Source organism: Anopheles coluzzii, chromosome 3, assembly GCF_943734685.1.
Source record: "Anopheles coluzzii chromosome 3, AcolN3, whole genome shotgun sequence".
Taxonomy (NCBI): domain Eukaryota; kingdom Metazoa; phylum Arthropoda; class Insecta; order Diptera; family Culicidae; genus Anopheles; species Anopheles coluzzii.
The window spans coordinates 39,589,603-39,601,508 of record NC_064671.1 but is presented as its reverse complement, the minus strand read 5'-3'; positions in this window follow the sequence as shown (position 1 = coordinate 39,601,508).

Below are 11,906 nucleotides of genomic sequence, written 5' to 3'. Positions count from 1 at the left end.
CCAAGCCGAATTACGAACAATATTTAGTTTGTTTTCGATGGTTGTTTTAAGGAATAGATATGTAGACTTAAAAGTGCTATTGTTTCTGTGCTTTTGCCATTTTTTTCCTATATTTGTTACGGATTTTAATAAGAGTCAAAATATCGTCTGGTATTACGATGTTAAAGTTACCGGGAGTTGCTTGTGGAACTGCAATATTTTGTGCCGAAATTATGGCCTCCGTAACATTAGTAATGAGTTCATCAATCTGTTCTGTTTTATGTACCCTACCTATGTTGAGTTTGGCTGTATTGATATCATTTTTTAAAATGTTTTTAAAAAGATTCCAATTTGTTTTAGAGTAGTTATGTATCTTTCTGTGCTGATTTTTAATTATTTTTTGTAATTATTTTTACTCCTATAGCCTCTATAACGTCTAAATTGAATGCAGGCAATAATTCATGCTTTATATTATTATTTACAAGTAATAGAACTCCACCTTTTAGTCTTTCTAGTCTATCTAATCTATATGTGTGGTAATTTGGCAAGCTAAAGCGCTGCCTAGGTTTTAAGAATGTGTCTGTTATTGCCATAATATCTATTTCATTTGAGTTGAGAAAATTAATTAGGTCTAGTTTTTTCCTTGAAATGCTATTTGCCTTCCAGTAAGAAACTGTCACACTTGCTATATTGTCCATTTTACGGGAAGCAAAACTTTTGAACGATTTTAAAAACGACCATAATTTGATCTTCTTTGGATGAACAGCTTCGAAGGCTAGCGAACGTTTCTGTTATTATTATTGCCAGTTCATCTGAGCTGAACAGATTATTTGTGTTTGTATTTGTGACATCTGCGTACGATGTCGACGAGGGCATACGGGCGTTAGAACGTGAACTATCAGGTCTATGGGCTTGGGCTTGGTATGAGGATGGGGGCGGTAGGACGGAGAAACTATTGCTTGAAAACGTTACCTGTCTTTGGTTGTGTTGCGTTTTTTGACTTTCGCCTTTTGCTGCCTCAAACTGTTTACGATTTGGACAACCGGTGTAATTGGCCGTGTGGTTTGCTCCACAATTTGCTTGTGCGCTGGTAATATTCCATCGGTACATGTTTTAGCCAACGGGCAAGTTGAAGACGTGTGGTTATCGCCACACTTGATACATTTAGGGGGCCTGTAGCAATTGTCTCCTCCGTGTCCAAAACTCTGTCAATTTTTGCATTGCATTATTCCGCCCTTGTTGTTGTAATATTTCCATACTACTCGCTGATGCTCCAGTGCCGTTATTGTACGTAGTACTTTTCGACCGTGCCTTTAGAAAAGTGCAGAAGATAAGCAGCTTGCTCATCATACCGTTTGTTTTTCATTGCTAGTTTTTTAATCGCAATTGGGATTAAATTCTTCTCTTTTAACACTTGTTGCAGGTGTTCAATCGGCATTTCGATGAGTCCTAGTAGGACGATTTTAGTAGTTTTGTTTTCATCCAATTGGTATGAGTGAAAACTGACGTTGATTTTTTGGAAGTACGTCAAGAGCTTTTTATAGTCTTCCACTGTAGTCGTTCGTACTACGGTGCCTTTGAGCGTAACAGTGGTTGTGTATCGTATGACACCCGAGGCAATTATTTTTCTGTGTATGTCAGAGACATTTGTACTTGCCACTGTTATCGGTGGTGGTGGTTTAACTGTCTGAGCAGCTCTCGTGTGCGTAATGGGATTAACGTCTATTTCACTGTCTGCAATTGATTCTAGAATCCCAAAAGGATTTGTATCTGCGTTTTTAAACGCCTTCGAAGGATAACTTTCCTTCGGTTTGAGAAAGAAACTAAGAGGTACTGAGGCAAGCCTCTTATTTTTAGATCCTTTAGGATGGCCCATGACGGGAAACCCGGGGACGCCTTTTTTCTTGTTAGTCCCTTTGTGGGTGTGTGTTTGTCGGTTCTCTGTAGATACTGCTAACACGTCTGTTCGCAATCGAGTGTGAATGCGGACTGACATTTATTGTTACAAATATCTCCAATTTCAGCGTAAATAATTAAATAACTTAAGAGAAAAAAAAAATTGTGAGACAGTCGGAGCCGTTCTCTAAAGCCGTCATCAGACTGTCTCTTTACTTTAATGCCTACTTTGTTTGTAATTCACATCATAGAGACTGTAAAAACTGCCAGAAAAATGACCAAAATGGGCAACATAAAATTGGAAATTTAAGTGCTTTTCAACACCAATAATAGGAAAATGAGAGTGAAAAACTGTTTTGAACATTTTTGTTAACCTATTTGCTTTTGATGCTATTTGATTAAAACATGTTCCAAAATTAAAACAATTGCAACATTAAAACACAGCCTGCCGAAAATAAAAACAAACTTTCGAATTTTCACGAATACCTCTAAAAAAATACATTTGAACAGGCAAATAAAAAATATCACAACATAATACGATATTTATTCGTTCAAAATAATGTCATTTTCAAGAAAAATAATAAAAATTTTAAGTGTACAAGCAGTTTTTGTGCAACTACTGCACTAACTTGCATAATATTGGTACATTTACCCTAGTTTTGAAACAATAATGAAGGTTACTAGACACACATGCATATGCTGGTTTTTTCAACTCAAACATATGGAATACGTTGGCTGTTTCCTTAAGTGTGCAATAATTATCAAATTACGCTATTTGTCGTTTAGCAACCACTCGTGTAGCACCCACTGAGCTTCCTGATTGAACAATTTAAGCACCATCACCAACCAGCACAAATCATAAACTACAAGTCCAGCACGAGAACGTTGATGAAATCACCTTCAATTATTTAGCTGAGCTTAACAACCCCTTTGTCGTTGTTACAAATAACAGTTGTGTTTGACACTGGCATTAGAATATGTACACCCTGACTGCCTACAAGATGCTACACAGACACCACACCTTTGGCTTTTGTGCTTACGCATTTCCCTCTCGAATCATCTTATCGTGTACGAAATCAATGCAAAACGTCCAGCACGTTACGGAATCACCATATGCAGCCATACTGGTCACGAGACAGCAGCTTCAAGCTACAAGAATCCGCGCGCGGGAAGTCTGGCTTGAGTGAAAGCTCAAATATCAAAGCAAAAACATCACAATTGCTGTACTGATTCGCCAGCTCCTGTGCACCTATATGCTGTGATCTCCAGCGTGTCAACTACCATAGGGTTTAAGGGTGCTCTTCACTCAGCTCATTGCAGGTGAGTATTATGTTGTAGTTTTGGTCATCTTACACCATAGGGTTTTGGATTATTCCCTGGTCTTGGGGTTGACAGGCGTTTGGAAGCAGATAGTATCGATGGATTGTGCCGATAGAGCCGAACAGGGAAAGAAGCAGGGGTAAAGTTTGAATTCGCAGAGAGGGTGGTGCAGTGCTGTTCCGTACCATGAAGTGCAGCGAAAAAGAAAAAGATGAGCTCACCGACAGCGCGACGAATTAAACTGTTTTGCCTCAATGACCGATTATATTCGGTCCCATAAATAAACTCGTACAGCACTTTCCAGGAATACTATACATTGACCGATGAAAGTAAACATTCTTAACATCAGCGTTCCTAAGAGCGCTTTTCGCTTGTGTGTGTGATTGTGTCTAGAACTATCCCTTTCCGTAAGGTAGAAGTGCCTTATCCGTTATCAACTTTGATGTTCGGTGCAAAAAAAAAGCTGTGAAGCTATGAAAATGACCCACGGAGTCAAGTATCCCGTTTGTTGAGGTTTTGAGGTCGTAAGCTCAATGCCATGTGTGCGAGGTTATAATGACATAATGTGCTGACAATGGCGCTACACTGCGAGGAGCGCGAGAGAAGAAAGTCGGCAAATTGTGCAATGACGCACCACGCTTATTATCCTTGCTTAAAGGAGCGATTCATGGGGAAATTATTGTTTTCCTGTTCAAACAAAACCCACACCATGATAAGCCTATGCCCGTTGATGATGCTACATTGCAACAGAAGCATCAGCCACATAAGAAGTGTGAAAACGCAATATTATGCAGGAAATTTTCCCACCAGCAGCTGTCGTCGGAGATGCACAGTCGGGAATCTAATGATGCGAATAGTATTTGCTCGATCAATCGTACTTGGAAGCGTCTCAATGCGTGCTAGAATTTTCTTAGAGCCCGATGCTATGCACGAGTAAATGGGGTTTGCATCAGTAATCAATCAACAACAACATTCCGGTACCGGTAGAAGATATAGCTAAAAGCATTCCATTTAATTTGCGAGCCATTGTACTCGAGGTCGTCTTAATCATAATCAGCCTGTTCGGGATTAATTATGTGTACAATCATTGTTCGTCAGGTGTTGAAATTTGCGTGGTGCCTTTACGGGCTGAGGCCACAATCGCCTCGGTAGTTTGATTTAAATCTTTTGAGAATGAATAGCAATATGAATTGCAATCATTAACCCAGTGAAAAAATTGATTTATTGCAGGTGTGGGAATAGCTGTTTTTTAGGAGATATTGAACTCCGCCAAATTACTACTGTACTGGCTACAGTCAAATCTTATAATTTGTTTTTATAAAGGATGTATATTTTCACGTTTCAAAACACATGGTATTGATCTGCTATCGGTACGGTCAACTCTGTTTGTGGTTATTTAATTGGACACGGTCACTTTCAGTCTAACAGCGTAATAGCATTTTCACTGCGGTATAAAACAACACTTGATTCGTTATATATTTCACTGGCGTACACTTTACTAAACGAGTCACACTTCCTTTACTCCATGTTTCTTTATCCACATCCTTTTTATCTGTCTCTTTATTCAGAAACAGAATTTAACAACCTACCTCACACCTACCCACACATACCACAACACGGCATTCGATGTCCCTAATCAATGTATTCAAACGGAATGGCTACACTCATGGGTCATCCCTATCTTTCCCTTCTGTGTCTCCCTTATTCACTGTTATTTATGATATTGAGGGTGACGATATACATTCTCTTTGTCCCCTGTACAGTTTATCATAGTTTTTTTTTTTTCAAACAAAGAACCACGCTACAAAAAATGCACTCATCCGGCTGAGGAGTTTGTCCTTTTTCGTTGTTTTGTTTTTGTGCCTTTTCTAGAGTCCTTCTAGATTTTAACTACAGGTAATCTAAATTGGGTATGAAAATATATGGATAAGGAACCGCTTTGACAGACGTGAAGTGGAAACGAGGAATGTGCGACTGTCAAGAAGACGACTTCATTATACGACTCTGCGGTCGACACTGCAATAATCCATTCAACACTCTCCCAAAGTGTGTGTGTTTTGGTTTGGGTTGGTTTATTCTTTGATTCCTTGTCGCATTTAACCCTCTTTTATTCAGTTGGAATTAAGCAATACACCACCTGTTGGAGCCTGTCTTACTACGGTACTGGAGTAAATGAAATGGGACGTTGTCTGAAACTCTAGATTTGCGTGTATGTACAAAACGATTATATTAATTTAGTCAACTAAGATCGTATAGTTCCTGCGTGGAATCAATAAATGCATTACCTAAGGGCCAAAGGGTGATTTTGATAATAAAATAATTATTTACATCGATACATCAATGTTTCCCTCCAATTCTAAACTGATATCACTAGTAATAAGTTATGAAGCTTGAAAAGAAACCCACCCCAGAATCTCCATGTGATGTGTTTGGTATATTTTATGAGTGAACGTTTAATTTATCAACTAACTGCAAAAGCAGTTTTTCTCACGCATCCAAACGAAACAAGGAACCGTGCGTGGAACATCCCCTTCAATCGAACACAAACTACCCAGAGCGTCCATCATACCTCGTTACTAATGTTGATGATGACCCATCCCTGATCACTAAGGATAGAGATATTAGAGGTATCTTGTGATAGTTTGATAAAGCTATAAATATTGAAACGAGTAGATGTTTGAGAGCTGAACAAAAGCATAAATGTATAACGAAAAAGTGGGAGGAAAATTATGATATTTTGGGAAGTTATAAATTTACGTGAAGAGGGTTGAACTTTCGCTTTGTTAATGTTTATTTATCCGTTTGAGTTAATTTGTACATGCTTTAATTCATTCTATAATTCATCTAATATTCATTCAATTACCTTTTTATGTTCTGGTCTTCACGTTTTGTCTAATCACAAAGACACGGGTACATTGTCGTACTCGCTGGTGTAATTTCGATTTTTAATATTGCATCTGGTGGCAGCTGACTGAAGCATATTGCGAAACAATTTGGAGCCGCTTCAATAAATATCTTGTTTACTTGAACAGGAATGAAAAAGATTTGTGATTGATAGATAAATATGTTTTGTAAGTTTTTCAGTCGTTTTGTAGCAGATTTACTGCTAACAGTAGGTCACATCTAACTTAGCATTGCCAAAAGCCAGGTAAAAAGACGTTAACCACCAGTGGCGCAAGCGCATAGCCTGCAGCCAGGTAAACAAACATTAAACACCAGAAGCGTAAACGTTCTCGTGTTTTACCCCAGAACATAAATAAGGAAAACGCTCCACACATAAACAATTAAACTTCCGTAAAACCACAGGCATAAACAGGAAAACGTTCACTACATCCACAATGCACGGATAGTTGATAAAACACAGGCACGCTAGGTATAATTTAAGAAACACCTGTAAAAAAACCCAAACCCGGAAAACCAAACGAAAGCTCACATTTGACAAACATCTGGTTGCCAAATGTGTCACAACTTTCACACCATATTTGTTATAAATAAAGCTCGAACTGATGGAGAAGTCAGTTCACCTTCCATAGACACGTAGATCACTCGTGTTCTGGTGCATCTCACCAATTTGCAGATACCGCCGAAGGCTCTGCCCAATTTGATAATCACTTTTGGTTATCAGCTGTTCAGTCAGTTGACCGATCAGCATTACCATCATCGAAGTAAAGTGCACGTTTGCACTAGTTCCACCCAACTTCTCTCACGGTGTCCGATTCTGCCTCGGTCATCAACTCAACGCGCAAGGTGCATCCAGTCGGCGATTCTGCCGACGTAGCTAGTGCTACTTTTCGAACTTAGCGTAAGTGTGAACGGGTTGACGTAACCGATACGCGACGAATGTGTATACATTTTGGTGTCGCGTTCCGTACGATCCCCTTCCTCGTTCCACACCCTTTCACTGCGCTCCGCGCATTGACTCACCGAAACGGTTTGAGAAGCGCGGCCGAACCTACCACATGGCGACCGTGACAGTCTCCGAATCTACCACATGGCGACCGTGACAGTCTCCGAATCTACCACAGTTTTCATGACCAAAAACGACAAAACAAACTACTTTATTTTAAAATCCGTGCACGTTCATTCCCTAGTTGTCCAAAAAAAAGGCTTCATTGGTGGTCATATGTGCTAGTGAAAATCAAAATTACACTGGTGATTATTAACAATCTTCCCCGGTTTTAACCCAATGGGACCAAACTATAAAGCCTGGAGTAAAATAATCGTATTTCTTCCTCTATCTTATGTATCGCTCTTGCTTGCACTCATGCGCGAGCGATCGAATATATTCTTTCTATGTCATGTATTCGCAGCTCGTCCAGTGCAGTGAGAATGTTTGTGTTTATGTGCAGCGAAATTTGTTTCTGTATACCCACTTCAACACCGCCACACATTTACATACACTCGTTGCGCACTCTCAAAATTTTGGTGCGCTGGCTACGTACAACACTATACAAAAGATCGTTATAACTCATTGCGCTTTGTTGGTTTGTTTTTTTTTTTTAGTTTTCAACTTCAACGCCGAAATGTTTGTTACCGGTTTTTAAGCACCACAGCTCTTGAGCATTTTCCACACACGAGAAAGAGATAGCTCTATGGAGGAAAAAGTTTTTTAAGTGCGCTTAGATGAGGGGTAGGTAGAAGTACAAGGGACGGGCAGCTCGGAACGCTGCTTGACAAATTCGCTGTAGGGTGGCATGAGAAGGCCTAAGAAAATGAGCGAAAGGCAATGATTTCTTCCGTCGCTTTGCACAGGGGGCGATAAATAAAAACAAATTCAAACACATATTTTATTACATTTTGTTTCAACCAACGTGCTTTAAGTAATTTAAATTTCAAGATTACACAAACGTTTAGAATAATAGAACGTATAATAGCAATATGATGTGCAGAAGGTGAAGTACCATGCGTCTCCATAGTAGGTAAATATGTTAGGTAAGCCACCATGCAACTTCATCAAAATGATTTGCTAAGATCCTTTGACGCTCTGACTGTTTTCTCAGTAACTTTCTACACAACGTATTGCAGCGGGAAGAAAGAAAGAGCGCATATTCTAGAATATCAGAAAGATAGTAATCGATCATAAGCCAACGAAACGCTCTCTATCCGCTCTCTTATCTTGTACTGTGCTCTCCGCAGAAAGCCAGTGCTGAATGCCAGCGCTCACAGTGTTAACCTGTATTGTTTGCTATACGTCATAGGAGCATGATTATGAAAAAATAAGTATTTCTGGCAGCTTTTCTCTCAAATCTGACAGACATTCTGCTGACATCTCCGGCAAACCGAAACAAACAAAATGAAAACTTATGCCATGCATGTATATGTGCCGTCAACAGCTAAAAAAACTCCATACAAAACCACACGCAAAGTTAGACGCAGCATTTCAGCCAAGATTGTTTTAGGCTGAAAAAAATGTATACAAACGCCGATTCGGGCACGATCAGGTAAGCTCATGAAAGTTTTTATGCTGGAGGTTTCATACACTGCTTAGAAAGGATATTTTTTAAATTTTTATTTGATTTTGTTTTTTTTAATAGTTTTAATAAATTTTTAAAGTTTTATAAATATATTTTGATTTTTTTTTAAATTCACATTAATACGTTTTCGGCCGTATTTTCATTTGAACTCTCTTCTAACAGAAGTTTTGTTTCGAATGTATCCGTTTTGAACTCTATTGCTGAAAGCAAATATGGTGGACTGTAACAGCTTCACAGGCACAACCTGCATGGTGTATACTGTTTCATTAATAGTTTGAAAATTTCATTTTTCTGGCTTCAAATATAGAAAAGGCCATTGCTTGAAACGCTCATGTTTTTGTTGTTGTTGATTATCTGTCTTTGACTCCTTGGACTGCTTTTGTTTCAATATTTTTAGCTGAATACTTTTAATTAATTGACTGATTTTAACGAATAATTGATGAATATTCTACGTCTGCAGGTGTAAAAAGATGGCGCTTTGCATTTAGAAGATAATAACATGGCCTTTATGACTGCAAGAACTCCTGATTTTATATTTTTTATCGTTTTTATTTATTTTTTAATTCAATAATCATTGAAATTACAGTTTGCCATTGATGCATGTATAAGATAATTAATAACCCTTTCAATCCCATATTTTTCAATCCCATATTTTTTAGCTAAATCCATCGTTAAAATTATTCAAGATAGGATCGAGGCACTTGCATCACACAAATTGGTCCAAACACTAATTTGTTCTGTGAGCTCTGTGAGGTGTGCTTGCAGTTGTTTTTATTCTTTTGTCAGCATTTAGCTAAAAACACACACACTCATGCAAGCACACACGGTGCTAGTTTCCCTCGGGGAAGTACGAATGCTGCCAAAATCCACAACAATGTGTCTTGTGATACAAATTATGCTTGGTAATTCTTTGTAATCCCATGCTAAAAGTTGGTTGATACTGTTTTTTTTAAACTAGCGCTACGCTATTGGAACTGAAAAAAGAAGAGAACAATAAAGAGCGAGTAAGAGAATAGACTGCTATCGAGAAATGGTTCCTGGATTTGAATGTGGTTTAAATTTAGTTTTCTCCGACTCGACCTTCAATTCTACGCCTTTGCATTTTCGATTCACATAATAGTATTTGTTGCTGTCATTGTCTGCATGCATGTGTGACTGAATGTATTTATCAGTTTGTAATGAGTAGCTTTTCTCATTGTTGGAATACCGCAACCCGTAATGGGAGCTTTGCTTTGCTTTGTTTGCTTTCCGGGCTGTGGGTGTATAAATGGCAAAAACAAGTTTTGTTTCCGAAAGATTGAGACAGTATATTTAATTTGAGGATAAGGTGCGGCTTCCTCTGACGGTCTCGATCCCGAAGATAAAGCACCTTCTGTGACGAGAATGGTATTCAAAGTAATACGATTCCCAATTTTTTGTGCTAGGAAATTCAGATAGCTGGTGCATGACAATGGTAACGATCTTTGAGTACAAAACCGGATAAATATGTACTGCGAATCTGTACAACAAGCGTCCAGTTGCACATTACGATTATATCAAAACCGGGTAGGAATTATGCTCAAATCACGGTCCCTTCACTTCGGGAAGGTATTGTTGCTTGCGCTTATTGTGCTGATAGATGCCCCGCGCACATGTGCTGATAGATGCACACCATGAATATGGCAATTGTTGAATGGTTCAAAACAATATCCAGTGGAACAATACAAACACTATTCTTTAGTTTTAGAAGTGATGCAAGGTGAGAGTGTTAAGATGCGATTAAGGTACCTTCACAATCAGGCACAATGTTTCTTCCAAAGACAAAATGAAGCTTCAATCGTACTACATCTCAGGCACAGGTTTGCGAAGGTCCTTATCATGTTGCTCCTTTTGCTACTTCTCCCAATAAAAAAGAACAGAACCACTGTCCTGGGACGGAAGCAGCAAAGCAATGTGAACTACATAATACTTATTCGTGCCGATGGCAGTTTTGAGATATTCTGAATACAGAGTGATGGAAAAAAAAGAAAGTATGTGTGTTTTGTTCCAGAGCTTGCTTTGAGGAAGGGTGAGTCAACTGGTTCCATCCGCTACCCAGAAAGTATACGAAAGGACTTCGAGTGCGATAGGAAAGGCAGCGTGTTACCCTATCCTTAAAATTTGCACTCCAGAAATTTTCCGTTCGGCTTTCGTGTCTAGGCTGCCTGAACAAACAACGACTCTCCCATCAACGACACCATCTCCCCGGAGGCAAAACGACAGGTTGAGTATGATGAAGTTATTGCACTTCCGTTTGTCCTCAGCAATTTCGCAGTTCTAACATGCCGGAAGGGTAGGTGAGAACAGTGGGAGGACAGTTTAGCATGCTGCACGTGTATCATTCTCAAACACGAAAAAAATGTACCGAACCAACACACCTACACGTACACTCATTTACACGCATTCCTGCCGATCAGTTATAACCTATTTATAACGAGGACGTTATCCAGTAGGTGCTCGGAAGATAGTTTGGTGAGTTTCTGAAAGTCAACCCACACTCCCGAGAAATCATTTAGCATTAAAGGGCACATCACATGCTCTCAAGTTTCCAGTGCCACCGTTACCCATGTGCCCATGAAACTCATATGTGATTCTGATTTCTGACAACTAAAATGGAGTTAATCATCCTCCCGTTGAATCCTTTAAAACCGTTTTACAAGAGCGTGTCCTTCATCTTTAAACGAGCTTGCAAGCGGATTGATTCACTTAGAACGACACTTACGTATCGTACGCTTCACGAACATAGACGGTTCGGGACGGCTTTGCCCTGACGAAACCTTCTAGAGGATTGGTAGAAGAATCTGTCTCCGTCCGTTATCAACAGCACTTACTATTTGGGGGCAGCAAACCTGCCAGCACACGGAGGCGTGAGTTTCTCACGACTGGTACGTGTCGCAATGCTCAAAGTCGCGATCCCGTTTGCTTGTGTCAGTGGTGTCATATCTTCTTCTTTACGGACTGTTGTGCCGGGGCTGGAGGAGCTGTGGCCACACGGAATGTCATCTGATACCATGCATATGGTAAAATATACAATTCGAGCATGTGCCAGGCATGACGTGCTTTCTGGTCGGTCGGGTTTTTGCAGTTGGCTATGCATCACAGCCCGAGAAGAAGAAGTACAGGAAAGATGATTCTGGGCAGATCGGAAGGCAGCTGCTGCTAGTCGAAAGCGAGCGTAGCAGAGTAAGAATAATCGCTTCCTATTTTTTCGTTAAGCAA